At 31.7% G+C, this 18800-nt stretch overlaps 1 protein-coding gene across 1 annotated transcript in view; it reads right to left on the minus strand.

The window, feature by feature from the left end:
• Positions 1-745, minus strand: part of LOC127730165 (uncharacterized) — a 31466-nt gene extending 30721 nt beyond the window's left edge. Inside the window, exon 1 of the mRNA XM_052238420.1 lies at positions 668-745. The gene's annotated coding sequence lies outside the window, so the exon portion shown is untranslated. The remainder of the gene's footprint in view (positions 1-667) is intronic.
• Positions 746-18800: the final 18055 nt, after the last annotated feature.

An 18800-nucleotide genomic window follows, 5' to 3' on the forward strand; every position in this document is an offset into this window, starting at 1 on the left:
GCTCCCTCTCAGGTAACAACTGTTTTGTATTGCATTGATTGTCCTTGATTGGCATGGACAATAGATATCTACACAACTACAGGTGAGTTAAAGAGTGTAACTGAGTGGACATAATCAAATGCAATTCAGGAGTTTGTTTATTTTTACACCTTCTGCAGGAACGAAAAAAAATGCTCCTCGAAATCCAGAAATTATTTCATCTTTCTGACATGTCTGAAACACAAAATGCATTTACATCTTATATATCTAGTGGATGCCAGACATTAAAACTTTCCAAACTGCACAGTTAGGTCTCTACACAGAGTAGTTTTTGAGGTGTAAATAGCCATATTTGTCCATCTGTTATGATGAACCTTAATCATGTTAATATGTACATGTAAATTGGCTCTTTACAATATCCTAACTTCCTAGGAGATCAACCCAAAAACGGTTAGGTATCAAGCGATTTTTAATGTATTTCTTATAAAATGATAAATTTTCATAACTAAAAATAGTAAAATTATCTTTTATACCTGTGACTGTTTGTCTCACTGTCTGTCTTGTTTACTGGTTTTATGGGCCCGTTTTGGGGGCTGTCTTTACAGTTTAAAAAAGGGGGTATACAAAGATTTAAATTAAGCTGTTGTAGCTTTGGACAGAAGTTATTTTAAGCCGAAGGAACACATACTTCGTTCAGCTTATTCTTCTGGTTCGGTCGTCTGTCTCATTAAATATTTATTTGACCTTTTCTACCTTCACCATAAAAAATGTCTAAAAGGTTCCCCCGAAAACCAATATTACTTTTCACAAAAGATAATAGAAGACGACGTCCATTATTTCGTCTGTTTATATTTCATAGAAGATTGCAAGAGAGATGTGTCATGTGAACATATGTATAAAAACAACGAACTTGGATGGAAAAATACAAACTAGAAGTAACATAATAAAATAAGTAGAATGAAATAATTGTCATAGTAAACCTGGGAGACATAACATATTGACCAAGAGTCAACCAAATGCTAAAGAAAAGTTCTGTATCAAGACTTACATTTTTAGATACGAGAAATCGACGGTATATGAATTGCATCAGGGACTTTCTATACTATAGAAAGTCCCTGATTGCATTATAAACCTGGGAGACATAACATATTGACCAAGAGTCAACCAAATGCTACAGAAAAGTTCTGTATCAAGACTTACATTTTTAGATAAGAGAAATCGATGGTATATGAATTGCATCACTCAGTGACTTTCTATACTATAGAAAGTACCTGATTGCATTATTAAGTTTATGTTTAGTATTCGCAGCAGTGGGTAAAAAAACATTTTTTTTTTATAAAAATCCAATTATAAATTATTAAAAACTGTTGACACAGAGATATGTCTCGCCTCTTAGTAATTTGATAGTAAAATGTTGAAATCAGAATACCAATTTATGAACATGTAAAATATATTTAATATTCTAGGTCAATGAACCATGAATGAATGTACATTTCCTTGGAAATAAGATATGCTAATGCTAATGCAACTAAATACCAAATATCATTGACTTGTCATAAGCAATATTCCTCATATTTTTTTTACACAGTAAGTTTTCATAAAGAAACAAATTTGTAAGGGGTTCCGCGGAACGGTGTGTCTCGCCTACAATTGCTGAATATTCTGATCCCCAATTTGATGAAAAAAATATTGTGGTCAAGCAGATGACAAAAAAAAATATTCTGAATCCAGATTTTCCCCATACCTTATAGTGTTAAATTTTGAAAAAAAAATCATTTGATTGATAGCGTCTAAAACCTAATAAAAACATTTGCGCTCTGCGCGAGAAAAAAATTTCTGACTCAGACAAAAAACCCGATAACCCCCCCCCCCCCCCCCCCCCCCTTTTTGAAGTTAAATGGTTGCTCCCTTATCAGTAAAATACAGTGTTAAAAAAGATTTAAACTTTCTCTTTAGATGCTATTTCTTGGTCTTGAAGATTAGCTTCGGTTCAAGTTTCATAACAATCCATGAAGGATAACAAACTTATCATGTCAAAAAAAATTATTCCCAGACTGTCAGTAAATGTTAATTGTAAAAAAAGTTTATCAGAAAAATACTGAAAATGAAAATATATTTTCTAAAGTGTGCTCAGACATTATATATATATATATCTCTTAATCATGAAAAAGTTTCATAAAATTCTATGAAGTTTTGACAAAGTATTTGATGTGTAACAAACTTTAACCTCAGAATGTATCTATTTGTTAAATGTAAAGAAAACTAAGTCCATTTATCAGTAAAATACCGAAAAATGAAAATAAATATTTTCAAGATTTTGCTCTGGATACTGTATGTTGGTCATAAACAAGCTTCTGTCCAAATTTCATCAAATTCGAATTCCATGTAGGTTTGACAAAGTAATTGATGTCAAATAAACTTTAACCATAGACTGAACCTAAATGTTGACGACGCTGACGATGACGAATGAATCTAGGATCGCTATGTCTCGCTTTCGCGAAATAAATTTCGCAGGCTCAACAAAAATCATTCTAAAATGTCTCTAGTGGATTATATATCACATACAATAATGCTTCCTGGAAAATATTTTACTTCTACACGTCAATTATATGGTGTCTTGTCTAAAAATTCAAATTTATGGAATAATTTCAGTTTATTTGTCGTAACATGGGACCAGAATGTACTAAAATCAAGATGTTTTTGTCATTCTGTGCAAACAATACCTCTAATGAGCTGCAAACTTCTTTATAGTGAACATACTGCCAAACATTTTCCTACACAATTTTTAGTCTTGTAATTGACAGCTTTATTAGCTAGCCTAAATGCAAAACTGCTCATCTTTAAAACAAAATCAAAGACAATGCTAAACAGAAAAAATTACCATGCACAAATAATGTATGCTGTAGTGTTATTACATGCTGCTTATTAGATGTTTTCACTTTTAAACGAAAGCACGTCTTTCAGTAAACACGACATTCTTCCACTCTCCATGTAATATGACTAAAAAACAAACGATTTCCCCCAATTCAGATTCAATTCAACGTTCGTCTTGAACATGCATGAAATATTTGCCACTGGACCTAGGCAAACATCAACCAATCTATTCAGCATGAAGCAAATTATTGCAGGAAATAATCAAGAAAAAATTGACTTTCTTTTTATTTCCCTCAATAAATACAAAACTAGTCGATAAGTTTGTTGGTACTTAACAGCACTTTCAGTAATCCTGGCTATATATGACAGTCAGTTTATATTTGGTGGAGGAAGATGGAGTACCCAAGGAGAACCACCAATCTTTAGCAGGAAATATCGCCCAATCCTTGTTGATCAAGATCTGAGTTGAACCCTTGCCGTGACCAGGTTTCAGACTCACATTAAGTTGAAAGGCTAGTGACAAGACTGGTTCCATCAGATGTAAATTGGGATAGAACATTATTCAACAGCTTTTATATGAACAAAGCAAAATGTCGAAAATGCAAGTTCAGCAGTTGAATTTCAAATGACTCACAAAACTGACCTTATAACTGAGTGATAGGATTCTGATCCTGTGACAAACATTGACATGATCAAACCTTTACATTTTAGTGTCAATTTTGACCATAACTGTGCGAGTCCAGGCTTAATCTTTACAGAAATCATGTGTAGATGCTAAAGCATATTACTGTTACTCATCTTCAGTTTGAGTTGGTCCTGATAATTTTACCCATCAAGAAACATGTAAACTAGGGAAAAATGCCTTTCAATGGACCACGAACAAAGAAAAGAGGATGAATGGTTAAACACCAAATAATTTTAAATAAAATTGTGACAAATGTTTGTTGGACAAACTGGCAGACAGAGGGACCGACAAGGTGAATGCCATATAGCCCTAACTCTTAGAGTAGGGATATAATAGGAAAACAAGCCATCATTGCTAATTTTCAATATAAATATTTATTAATGAATATTATTATTTCAATAATCATGCACACAAAAAGCCTTCATTTATTTCATATCAACATAGCAGCTAGACTGCATTTTTTAAAGTAAATTTTATAACTGGTAATATATATATAACGAATGGTAATCAGAATGAATGGTTTGATTGCAACTCTGTAATACAAAAAGAGTACATTATTTTTAAAAACATACGTCTTGGCATACAAAGACAAAAAAAAACAAAGCAGTATATTATCCATGTGTAAACAAAAAATTATTAAGAAAAGAACATGAGTTAAAGTGTTGAAAAATTGTTATGAGTAAAAAATGCCGTGAAGAGTACAATTACTGCAAATTCAGAAATTTAGTAAAACATTTTTGTTTTCTTATACATGTGTTCTTTTATTATAAAAAGTGATCTTGATAAAGGGAGATAATAGCTGTTTTTCATTCCATTGAAAATATTTGTCAAAATTGTAATATTTTAAAATTATTAGCAAATAAGTTTGAATTTAAAAAAAAAACACTTAAATGTTTTTTAAAATTAAATATCATGTTCTCCACATTCTGGCATCTAACAACTTATTTTGAAAAATGTCTATAATAAAACAAAATTAATCTAATCCAAATGATGAAAATTAAGGAACAATGTGTAATTATTTTAGTACTTTCAATAAAATTAAAAATACTTTACCCTCTTTCTAGATTTATTCAATCTTAATCTACTGACAGGTTTTGGTATCTATATTGAAAATTGCTTATAAGAGATGACTACAGTAAGATGAAAGAGCCACCTGCTGTTAAGATTAAAACAGAATAAACCTTAACAAAGTCGTGTTCTCTCTCTCTATCACATATGCAAATCAGATGAATTTAAAGTACAATAAAAATAATTTTATATCCAAAAAAAATCATTAAATTTCAAACTAACCCATACTGCTATTTCCTAGAACTTAGTTTACAGTTTTTTCATATTTTTTTTTTGGGGGGGGGGGGGGGAATTTTTTTTTTACATTTTTTTTTTACTTTTTTTTTCTTTACTAAGCTCTACAAAATGGCAACTTTTTATTACATCTGATGTGCTCCTATTAACGTCTAATTAATTACCTTTCACCAAAGGAAGCGACCAGAATAAGGAGGTAAATAGGTGTATTCCTTCCCCTTTCCTTACACCCCAGTTCTATTGTTATACTTCATAGTTTCTATTTCTGAAACAAGTGTAAATTGAATAGATCTATTGTTACGAAAAACAATGGATTTTGACCACTGGGTGTGACGAGCGGGGTTTCTGGAAACCCCTGCTTCTACATCCCGCAAACAAAGTCCATTGTTATTCGTAACAATAGAAATTGATTATGAACATAAGAAATTACTAATAGTGTTCACTTCAAATTGTTTCATGATATTAAAAAAACACATTTTAGGAAATTCCAATAAGTATATGTAAGAGAATGATAATCCCTTTCTTCATGAATAAGTACAAGCGTTAGCGAGTACTTATCATGAAGCATGGAAGTATTATATTGACCAATATAATTATAATACTTCCATGCATTTAGAATATAGCAAAGTACTCTCGACCAATGAAATTGTAGGATTGGATGCCTCTTAATTGTGAAGAATGAATGTAAATCATGTTCTTAGTAAGGGATTATCCCATTATTTGGGTCTATTTACCGTTCAAAACAAAGAGTTTCTATAAATGAGATACAACTGCCCCGAAGCACATTTATCAGATTGAAAGGATTTATCACACAGTGATTGAAACTGACTAAAAGTTGAGTTGTGAAACAAACAAAAATCTCAAAATAAGTTGAAGTTTACTGGTGCAGTAAAATTTGTATTCCGATAAAAAAAAACCAGGAATTTAATTTAATTTGAACATATTAAAAACTTTTAAGGGCGTTATTTTTGAACATTTCCCTGACATAATGAAACAGTATTTGATGTAAAAAGCCGGACCAAATTATTGGCTGTGAAATAAAATTTAGTTGTAACTCAAATGTATTAATTGATTTAAACTGTAAATAAAAAAAGGATAATTCCTCACTAAAATATTACATGATTTACATTCATACTCACAATCAGGAAACATACAATTCCTATCTTTTCTTTCTACTGTTGTGTCACCTAATATCTATTATAACGCATTTTAAAAAAAAAATATTTCCCAAATGATAAGAAAGTCCTCACATCACTAAAACTAATTCATAAACGACATGCCGAAAAAGGAAGTCATGCATCAATTATAAACATTGCACTGACAATGAAACTAATTCTTGAATAGATCATTTGAGCCTTGAGCACTTTACAATATTCTAAGTTTGTAAGAGAATGATAATCCCTTACTTCATAAGTACTCGCTAACGCTCGTACTTATTCATGAAGAAAGGGATTATCATTCTCTTACATATACGAAGTCAGGGATTATCATTCTCTTACAAACTTAGAATATTGTAAAGTGCTCAAGGCTCAAATGATCTATCAATTAGTTTCATTGTCAGTGCAATGTTTATAATTGATGCATGACTTCCCTTTTCGGCATGTCATTTATGGATTAGTTTTAGTGATGTTCTATTCTATTCTACCATATAGTGACCGCCTTCAACAAATTGAAGATTATGTCACAGGAGGAAACTTACAACAAGACATAGATTAAAATATATACAATCTTTAAAAAATACGAAAAAATTAAAAAAAATGCTTTGTATAATTAAGTATGATGTAATAGTTGAGTTAATATTGATGTTTTGAAATTGAAGATTTGAAAGAGTCTACTGAAGTGCAATTTACAATGTTGTCTGGTAGTTTGTTCCAGTCGGTAATAGTTCTTGGAAAGTAGGATTCTTTTCTGTAATGTGTTTTGCAGGATGGAACTTGGAAGCTGTTCGAATTTGAATGTCTTGTTTGTCTTTTTTGTGGGATTAATTTAATATTTTTAGGTATTGCAACCTTTTCGTGTTCAATTTTATAAAGCATTACCAATCTTGAGTCTTTTCTTCTGTCAGAGAGGCTGCGCCATTCAAGATGTTGTAAGATGTTACCAACGCTTGAGGTGTTTCTGTATTTGTTGGTAACAAGACGCGCAGCCCTCCTTTGAACTTTTTCAATGCTATCTATGTCTTGTTGTAAGTATGGATCCCAAACAGAGCAAGCATACTCTAGTGATGGTCTTAATAGGGACTTATATGCTTGCTCTTTAATTGATGTTGAGCTTATGTTCAGGTTCCTCCTTAGAAAGCCTAGGGTGCTATTAGCTTTCTTGCATATGTTGTTTATGTGCACATCCCATTTAAGGTTGGAACTGATGGTAACCCCCAGATATTTTGCTGTTGTTACATGTTCTAATGAGTGATTGTGTAATGTGTAGTTAAATTTGATTGGGTTTTTATTTCTGGTGACTGAAATTACATTACACTTATCTGGGTGGAATGCCATTTTCCACATTATTTCCCACGATGCCAGTTTGTCAAGATCTTTTTGTAATGTGGATGCTTCGGAATTTGATTTTATTGCCAAATACACTATTGTGTCGTCTGCAAATAAACGTACTGTAGATGTAAGACCAGTTGGAATGTCGTTAATATAATACAGGAAGAGACTTGGTCCAAGAACTGACCCCTGTGGAACCCCTGACTCAACTGCAACATACTCAGATTTTTCCCCATCTAGAACTACTGCCTGTTTACGATTGCTTAGAAAATTTTGTATCCAGTAATTTAATTCCCCTGTATCCCGTAATGGTGAAGCTTATTAGTTAGAAGAGAATGTGAAACTTTATCGAATGCTTTAGAAAAATCCATGACCAAAATGTCTGTTTGTTTACCGTTTTCCATGTTAAGTGAGACATCATCTATAAATTCAAGTAGTTGTGTTTCGCAGGATCGACCTCTGCGAAATCCATGCTGTAGGGGATATAAAATGTTGTGATTATCTGCATGTGTCATGATGTGTTTAACTACTATGTGTTCTAAAAGTGTGCAACAAATACATGTGAGAGATATAGGGCGGTAGTTTTCAGGGTTATATTTTTGGCCTTTTTTGTATACAGGAGAGACATGGGCAGTTTTCCAGTCATCTGGAACAACACCTGTTTTAACTGGCTTCTCAAAGATAATGGTGAGTATTGGTGCAATTTCATGTGAAAGTTCTTTTAAAAATCTTGGTTTAATTTCGTCTGGTCCTGCTGCTTTGTTAGGATTAAAGTTATGTAAAAGTTTGTGTATACCTTCTGTTTTTATGATTAATTTTGTTATGGGTGGAAAAAGAATATTCTGTGGCATGTTACACTGTTTGACAAATTCTTTATGGGAGATATTTGATGCTGGTGTGAATACAGACTGGAATTGTGCGTTAAGTGCCCCAGCTTTTTGTAGTGGATCAGTTAAGAGTTTGCCATCTTGTTTAATTTCAGTAATACCACTATAATCAGTTTTTTATGTTTAATATAGGTCCAAAATTTTTTCATAGTGCCAAAATTTGTTCCATCTTGTGGTGGTAATATGATGCTTTCAATGTATTCCCAGTATGATTTTCGTATACATTTCTGTACCTGGTGTTTAACCTCTTTGTATTTTTTAGTAAGAGATGCATTCCCGGATTTTTTTGATTTTTTATAAAGTCTATCTCTTTTTCTAATGAGCCGTTTTGTTTCCATTGTGATCCATGGGTGACCGTCCTTTGTTTTTGTTGTTTTATGTGGGATGTGATCTTTTACTGCTTTTATTATTGTTGCTTTAAACAGTTCCACATTTCATTTACACAAAGATGTTGCTGGTTTTCAAAGAGATGTTTATATGAAGTGTTTATTTCTTGTTTAATTGTGCTCCAATTTGCTTTTTTATATAATGGAATTATTCTAGGCTTTTGTTTAAGTTTTGATGAAGCTATTGCAAATTCGGCAAACACAATATCATGATCAGATAGGCCGGGAATGTGAGGACTTTCTTATCATTTGGGAAATATTTTAAAAAAAAAATGCGTTATAGATATTAGGTGACATAACAGTAGAAAGAAAAGATAGGAATTGTATGTTTCATGATTGTGAGTATGAATGTAAATCATGTAATATTTTAGTGAGGAATTATCCTTTTTTTTATTTACAGTTTCAATCAATTTATACATTTGAGTTACAACTAAGTTTTATTTCACAGCCAATAATTTGGTCCGGCTTTTTACATCAAATACTGTTTCATTATGTCAGGGAAATGTTCAAAAATAATGCACTTTAAAGTTTTTAATATGTTCAAAACTAAATTCCTGGTTTTTTTTTATCGGAATACATGTATTGGAAATAACTATTCTCCACAACCGATGATCAATTAATCAAAGTTTTGGAAACCTAAAAATTTAGGTTATTTTTTATCTGAAAGTTTTTTTTCCTTTTTTTTGCATTGCTTTGGTATTGTTTAATAGTAATTTGAAGTTATTAATATTTTCATTATAACATTCACGGTACCAATTTTACTGCACTAGTAAACTTCAACTTATTTTGAGATTTTTGTTTGTTTCACAATTCAACTTTTAGTCAGTTTCAATCACTTTGTGATAAATCCTTTCAATCTGATAAATGTGCTTCGGGGCAGTTGTAACTCATTTATAGAAACTCTTTGTTTTGAACTGTAAATAGACCCAAATAATAGGATAATCCCTTACTAAGAACATGATTTACATTCATTCTTCACAATTAAGAGGCATCCAATCCTACAATTTCATTGGTCGAGAGTACTTTGCTATATTCTAAGCATCTATATGGAGTACAAAAATAATCCTTTAAATACTTTTTTGGTTGAAGGTAAATTTTTTTTATCCCAGTCATATGGTCTCTATTCTAAAGCATTGATCTTTAAAAAAAGAATTGGGATTCTAGCTTCCGGACCCCCCTCCCCTTGTTACCCAGTGGACGATCCGGGGTTGGGGGTTCCGCGGGTTGGACCCGACTTTTATTTAAAAGATCAATGCATTTGAATGGTTGGGCCCCAGGAGCATGATGTAATTTTTTGTTTGTAATAAGAATACACGAAACAGTCAACCTTGACCTGCTGATCCATATTAGCACATGGATTTAACGGGAATATGCAAAACAACTTTGACATTTTTAAAATATACTCACTTGTCAAAGTTTGAACGAAGATAACCAAAGAAAGGTTACTAGTGGGGTTTCATGTAATAAAAAAATATTCTTATAAATCATGGTTTGATATTATCAATAAATATGCTATCGTTTTTTTTTTTTTTTTCATTTAATAATCAATGTTAACAAATATAGGGTTTAGAATGGGGTGTAAGTTAGTTATACACCTCGGGATACGGTGTGTCTGGATAAGAAACCCCTCCGGCTACGGGCGACGAGGTTTCTTAACCAGACACACCTATCCCTCGGTGTATAACTATTACATAAACTTCCCCCTATCATCACACCTGGATTTTGCTTTCTGTGTTGAAAGGTTTAACAAATGACATAATACACATAGAATAGAACATTAAAAAATGAGAGCTGATTTATTAAATTTTGGTCCATGTCATATTCAAGTGTATATTCTTTGTTCATAGATACAAGCCAAAAAAAAATCAAAGAAAAAGTAGCATCTCAAAATACTATTTTCCACTTCTAGATTTATCTTATCTAAACCAACTGGCAGGTTTTGGCAACTTATTTGAGACCAGTCTACTAAAAGTTGTAAGAAGCACCTGCTGTTTGGCTGAAAGAGAATAAACTTTCACAAAATATCTTTCTCTACCACGCATACACACACACCAGATGTATTTAAGTTGTAAGAATACCTTTGGATCCAATACAACTTATACATTTCAGAACAACCCATACTGCCATTTCCTAGATCTTAAGTTTAAAGTGTTTTCTTCTTTTTTTTTTTAGAGTTTTTGTTTCTTTTATCTTTTGTTTTGTTTTGTTTTTTTTTTCTTTTTTGTTTTGTTTTTCTTTTTTACATTTTTTCTTTACTAAGCTCTACAAAATGGCCAATTTTGATAACATCTGATGAACACTTAAAAAAATGCACATAATTACTAAGTATACGAAATTAACTTTCATCAAAGGAAGCAACCAGTATTAGGAAGTAAATAGGTGTATTCCCTCCCCTCAAGTGCCATAACTTCAACCTATAAGCTCCTCATTCATTATACTTGGATTACACTTCCCGTGTTGAATTCATAAAAAAAAATGATACTTAAAGGGGCACTAGCTACGAGATATATAAAAATTGAAAATATGATTTTTCTGTTCAATCATTAAATGAAAGTGAAATAGTGAAATAATTATTCGCTTTTAGCAGCCAGTATGGTTCAATTTTGTCGAAATAAGCTAAGAAACATTGATGATGAACTATTCACTTGCAAGTGGATAATTCGACCTCATTGAATCCGTATTCATGTGAACTTCAATTTAACCCCTTAGCTAGAGATGGATAACGCATGCATTATGCGTGTTAAGTTATTTAAAGGAAAAGAACGTCAACATTAAAAGTGAAACAAAGGTAAATCATTTGATTGACTGATTCGATCCACAAAAAATCATTCTTATACAGGTAAAAACGATGATAAACATATATTTTTAATCTATAATATGAAATTAAACAGAACTAGAAAAATCCAAAAGCACGAGTTCGCTTAATCTATTTATATCTATATTTATGGCAACGCTTATATGGTCATCGGAGGACGTCGGAGGTCAACTCGATAGTTAATTAGATGGCGTCTAGACTAAAATACACACGAAACGAAGCTACATATTATCGAGGCCATGCCTTGTAAATTGTTTATTTTAGACTTTTAAAAGTTTAGATAAATGTTTTACATGGTTATAAATCAAATATGAGAATTTGAGTAAAATCGGTGAACATGAATTTGACAGCTAGTGCTCCTTTAATATATAGCATGATTAATTTAGATATAAAATGAATATTTATTATCTAAATTTTTAATATGCAATATTTTGAGTATGTCTAAAATGCATTTTTAAAATATAAGTTTTCAATACTCATCCAAGATTTATCCAATTTAAACAAATTGGCAGGTGTTTGATTATTTCATAACAAAAAGTTGTAAAGAAGAACCTGCTGTTTTGCTGAAAAGGGATAGACCTTTATTACATAGTCCCTCTTTCTCTCTTTCATACGCTGCATTTTTCCTTCCTCTTAGATTAATCTTGTTTAAATCATAAATACAAACAAAAAAATAGCAGTGACAGTCTTATAATTGTCAAACTGCTCATTAAAAAAATGGTAATAATATTATGAGCTTTATGGTTGAAACAGGATAAATCTTTACAAATGAAAATTCTAACGCTCTCACATTTTAACATGACCTTCAAAATCTTAATTTTGAAGAAAAAAACATATTTTTTAATCAAACATTGAAGATAAGCAGTATTGTTTTAAAATGAACAAATGTTATCTTTACAAAATCTAGCTGACTCTCTCTATATCCCTTTTACACATTTCATTTTTGAAAATTATATTTGACTTTCTCTCCTCAATTTTATAACTTATAAATAAAAAAGTTCATACTTAAAAGTTTTTATTTAATCATTGATTATATTCTCTTGTTTTGTTGTTAAATAAAAGTTTCTTGTCGTGCAAATCATATTCCTGAGTCTATTTTTTGGTTTTGTTTTTCAAGTCTCTAAATGTTTTGTACAATATATTCCAGAGTCCATTCTTGTTTTTTTTAAATCTCTGGTTTTGCACAACATATTCATGTGTCTGTTGTTTTGTTTAAATCTCTTCCCTTGCACAGCTTGTTTATGAGTCCATTAGTGTTTTTAGTCCATATTCTATGAAAACAGCAAATTAATTCTGCAGTTATATTTTGTAACTGAGTCTCCCTCTTAAAAATTATGTTCTGTGTATGTGTTGCTGTCCTTCCTTCCTTTTTACTTTTTTCCAATATGTCTTAGGGATTGAAAGCATCAAACATTATCTGCAAATCAAATGACAAATTCTTATTACACAAGGTTCTTAAATATAATCAAAGTACTGCAGTACTGAACATCGGCTGACTACAAGTTCTTGTGGATGGTCACAAGCACTTGTCTCAGAAAAAAAATCACATCTCTATACCTGAAAGTGAGGTTAATATACAGATATAATTTTTTTTCTTAGACAAGTTCGTGCGTGGATGATAAATAAATGACAGGGAATTCAACCTCACCGTAATAAATATGATATTGAAGTGACACAAATCAGTATACTCTGGTTTGTTGTTATATATTATATTAATATTTGTATATTACAGTTACATGTATATATAATTTTCATCCATTTGTAAATCATTCTATTCTACCTTATTGATAATAGTGCAGTACAAGTGCATGGTGGACACTCTTCTTTAATAATTCGATTTTTCTAATAAATTGGATTTGAGTAGGCATTCATATTTTCCCGCCAAACTTTCAATCTCCCATGCAGAGTTGTCGGTCCTTGAGAGAGAGCGAGGACCGATAACTCTGCATGGGAGATTGCAAACGTTCTTGAGATATTCTTCCGCATGCGTTAACACACATTATTAAAGATTTTTTACTTATATATGTATTTCTAACGACAAAACATTTTCATATTATTAATGTTTGTTCTAAAAAAATATTTTTAGGAGTATCCATTGAAAAAATGAATCTATAACAACAGAGACATATAATACATATTGTATTGTATGTCTCTGATAACAAGCGATAAGGAATGTTATTTTGCACTCGATAATGTCCACGTATTTATCAAGTTTATAGATCGGTTACAATCCCAACACGAAAGTTTCGTAATGGAAATCTAAGCGACAGCTATACACAACCAGAGACATATATACACAGAGATTGGCAAATCCGTGAAATCCCGTTAAAAAACGCGGCCCGGAATGAGATTCTCGTCGATAATTATTCTACAACATGTAGACAAGTCAGGGATGAATAACCTCGATAGCTAATCAAGAAAAGTAATAGGAAAACTTATTTCAGATCAAATAAATTCTTTTTCTAAAAAACTACTTGAAATAGTTGTATTTTTTTTAATGTATTTGATTGAGAAAATATTTTTTTCTTTTTTTCGGCATTTCTTTTAATCTAAAAAGTAAAATCTGGTAATGATCATGATATTACAAGAAACATTTCTTTGCTAAAGTTTGCTTCTAAATTACACAGTGAAATTATGTGTGTCCGATTTTCCGGTCATTATTTCCTTAGAGTTGTGACTGTGGATTCACAGGTGTGCGATTACGCAATTTATTGCCCTCCGATCACCTGAATTTTGCCGGAGGTGAAGTTCTAAGTGGATTATTACTTGGTAATTGTTTTTACAACTAAACAAATTCTGACATTATTTTAACCATGACCAGAACTTTATTTCAACAGAAACACTGGGCTATACTATGAATAGGGTAAACGGACAGAAAGTCACAGTACAAAAAGTCACAGGACATAAAGTCACAAATTGGATAGGACAAAAAGTCACAAATAATTTATTGACAATTGTTTGAATATATAAGAGAAAGTTCTTCAAATAATATCTTTTTTTAAATTTATTCATTTTTAAGTTCAGGAAATTGTTCATAAGCCTTGATAAATGAAAAATTATTATATAATAAATTTTAATCATGCAAATAATATATTTCTTGGCACCATGAAGCCATTTAAGTGCCAAACCACTTTGACATTTTGTTATCATAACAATTATTTGATCATCATTGATATTTATTGAATAAATTTTAATTACAAAGTTGCTTCATATATTATAGTTCAATAAAAAATCAAAAAAATATTTTTAAAATTAGTGTTTTCTTGTTCAGAGAAAAATAATCTCAAAACTGAATTGTGACTTTTCGTCCGTGACTTTTTGTCCATGACTTTTTGTCCTGTGACTTACTGTCCTACATTCTACTGACTATAGTATTCAATCAGGAACAAAAATAGTCATTTAAGATGCCAAAAAAAGAAATCAGAAAGCAACTTTTTTATATAAAAAAAAATATGTAGCCAGTAGAATTTTGTCTCGTGGAAAACGGATTTAAATGATTAATTTTTGATTGACCTACAATTACATTATTTGTGGAACCTTTGCATGAATTTCCTAAATGAACGTACATTATGTACAGTGTTGTCGAAATCACTATTTTTGCTGTCATGAAATATTGAATATGAATCTGTCATTATTTGTAGTTTTTTATAGACTTAATATCACAGACCCTGATTAAAAACAACGTGTATCATAAGTACAGTAAAATGCTCTGCTGAACTGTAGAATTTTAATGTTCTGTTTCATAGACCACAGAAGTACTGCAACATCCTTATCTTTACTCTTTCCTATCGGGTAGTGAAACTCGAGTTTGAAATTAGAAAGATTTAAAATTGAAGACAAGTTTTATCTATATTATGTGTATATATGTTTCTGACACAACTAAAACGACGACACAAACGGACACATGCCCTATATCTATTAATATAAAGATATGAAGTAGATGATAACAGTAATAAACTAAATCTTTTCAGAGAAATATTTTAATCTATCTGATTCTTGATGCTTTTCTTCGATCATTAATTGAAATTGTAAAATCTAATTAAATACTTCCATTATTTAACATAAGTAAGAATGGATGAAATGAGTTCCTGCAGAAAAATATCCATTCGTTCTTACATTGAAGGTTGTGTGGGTAAAGATCAACATTTTAACTGTTCGTGGCATTTTATAAATAAAAATCCATAAATAAAACAATACCACATAATTTTTATATAAATATTTGACGTAATTATATAGCGTTGGCATCAGTCTTTGTCCAAAGCATCCAGTGAATGTCTGTTGTGTTGGGGCGTTTAAGACAATTATTGAGTTAATGTCAATCGTATGTTCCCTCACTTGATATGGTGGCTTTTGTATGGTTGTCATTAAATCAGGGTTTATTGCACATGTCTCAAAACAGTATCGGAAATTGTTTGTGCAAGTTTTATAGCAAAGTTCGTCTTCGTCAGCATCAGTTGTTTTCTCTTTTGATTCACAGCGTCCGATTTTACAAGAATAATATTCATCACCACATGAATTCCTACAGGATGATATTGCAGCTGGAGTCGCTCACATTCTAACCTGTTCATTATAGCAGTTTCCCTGTGTTTGAGCTTTTGATTTTGCCATTTGATAAGGGACTTTCCGATTTGAATTTTTCTTGGGAGTTCAGTATTTTTAATATTTTACTTTTTAGTGGTAAGAAGAGAAGTTAAACTGCCTGACATTTTTTATAAGAATGATGCAGATTATGTACCGATTCTGGAAAAAAGTTACAAATTGAAAGGTTTTTTTATGGTAGAATAATGAAGGTTATGTTATTCCATCATTTTCCCAGAACCTAAATGTTGTCGATTGGTGGTATGCATGTGTAAAATATCCATACGCGGGGAACTTACAAATGAGCTCTAATATTGGAGCCGTTCACATGCTGTATACACTTCTCTTCTTACCACTAAAGCATTTTTCCATTCCGTTTTTGCTAAAGGATTCCAATATAATATGTCAGAATTCTGGGCCATTTATAGCTTCCAACATGCTTTTGACGTTTGAATGTAGCAAGAACTAGGATCTGTAACAAACGTAATGTTGTAGATCGTTGTAAGCTTTCCTGGTGTCAACTTATTGACTAGTAACATACTTTCTGCCCCAGCTTATGATTTTTATGTTTCTCACTTCATACATGCTAGAGCTTGTATTCATTTTGGATTATAAAAATTTAACAAAAGTGGTGTACTGTTAACTCATAAACTACTCCAGCAAGGTGACAAGGAAGATCAACTATGATTGGTTTTAATAATTTTCAACATGTACTTGTCTTTATAAGTAAAATACCTATATACATTACGTAGTTGCCTGTAAAGTTCGTCATACATTTGTGGGGCCTCGGTGGCCGTTTGTTCTAAGTAGTCGAACTGCTGTTACAGTATCAATAGCCTCCCGCACGTGGCAGGTGCGCTCGACTCCAATCTTATAATTGACTAGGATTGTCAGTTTTCTACCGAAGGTCGGTGGCTCTCTCCGGGCACTCCAACTTCCTCTACTAATAAAAACTGACCGCAACGGAAAATCACAATAGTGCTGAAAATGACGTTAAACACCAATTAATCAATCAATCAATCATACATTTGTTGGTCGTTCATTTCAATTCGATGACATTTTAACTCTGTCATAAATCTCAAACGTCCTCTATTGCAATCTGGAAATTTTACCAAATTAGTTTTGTTTTTGTAGGACTGAACTAATAAGGTGATGAATACTTTTCCTGCAATGTCGGATGCTCTGAGAGAACAAATAATGCTGATGAAAACTAACTGTGCAGCTGCTATACATTTGCACAAACAATATTCGATTCTGCTTTTTTAATTCTTACTGTAATAATTTTAAAGATGCCATTGTTGGTGGACGTTTCGCCCTCGAATGTTCACCAGCCCAGTAGTCAGCACTTCTGTTTTGACATGAAATATCAATAAAAACAACACACAAGTTATGTCTGGAAGTTACAAAAATGCTTATCTTTGGCCCCTTTTTGGCCCCTAATTCCTTAACTGTTGGTACCATAACCCCCAAAATTAATCCCCACCTTCCTTTTGTGGTATTAAACCTTATGGTAAAATTTCATAGGGATCCATTCACTCAAACTAAAGTTAGAGTGCGAAAACCAATGTGTCTTCGGACGACGACGACGCCAACGTCATACCAATATACGACCGCAATATAAAAAAAATTCGTAAGGGTTCCGCGGAACCCAGTGTCTCGCCTACTTTTTCTGTTAATCGCAGGCTCAACAAAAATGAGGAAGTAAATCAATAAAAATAATCCTCTTGATACTATCTTTTGATTGTAAGAAGCTTCTGTCCAAGTTTGGTAAAAATCCAGGATAGTTTATGAATCTAATAAATGTTTAAAATCTTTTACTGCAGACTGAATGTAATGTTAACTGGAAGAAAACAAAATTTCCTTCTAGATACTAGCATTTGATTATAAACAAGCTTCTGTCCAAGTTTGGTACAAATCCAAAATAGTATAAGAAAGTTATTAAAATTTTAAAAACTTTAACCACAGAGTGAATGTGTTGTTTCCTGGCAGAAAATCTAAGTCCATTTAAAAGTAAAATACGGAAAAAATGGATTTATTTTTTTACAAAATTTCCTTCTAGATACTAGCTTTTGATTATAAACAAGCTTCTGTCCAAGATTGGTACAAATCCAAAATAGTATAAGAAAGTTATTAAAATCTTAAACACTTTAACCACAGAGTGAATGTGTTGTTTCCTGACAGAAAATCTAAGTCCATTTAAAAGTAAAATAAGGAAAAAATGGATTTTTTTTTTTACAAAATTTACTTCTGGATACTATCTTATGATCATAAACAAGCTTCTGTCCAAGTTTGGTAGAAACCTAGGATAGTTTAAGAAAGTTATTAAAATTTTAAAAACTTTAACCACAGAGTGAATGTAATATTTCCCGGCAGAAAAACTAAGTCCATTTATAAGTAAAATACGGAAAAAATGGAATTTTATTTTTACAAAATTTACTTCTGGATACTATCTTATGATCATAAACAAGCTTCTGTCCAAGTTTGGTAGAAATTCAGGATAGTTTAAGAAAGTTATTAAAATTTCAAAAACTTTAACCACAGAGTGAATATTTGTGGACGCCGCCGACGACAACGACGACGACGACGACGACGCCGACGGAATGTAGGATCGCTATGTCTCGCTTTTTCGACTAAAGTCGAAGGCTCGACAATGAGCAGAGTGGAGTGGAACCAAACGTAAACTCTTTCTGTAACTCATCATACTAGACTCACATTCTCAGAATGATGGAATGAAAGAATGACGGATAAGGGTATAACTATATGGCCCTGACAACTTTGTTGTGGGGCCATCAAATCTAGGAAGCT

Source organism: Mytilus californianus, unplaced genomic scaffold, assembly GCF_021869535.1.
Source record: "Mytilus californianus isolate M0D057914Y unplaced genomic scaffold, xbMytCali1.0.p SCAF_2, whole genome shotgun sequence".
Classification (NCBI taxonomy): Eukaryota; Metazoa; Mollusca; class Bivalvia; order Mytilida; family Mytilidae; genus Mytilus; species Mytilus californianus.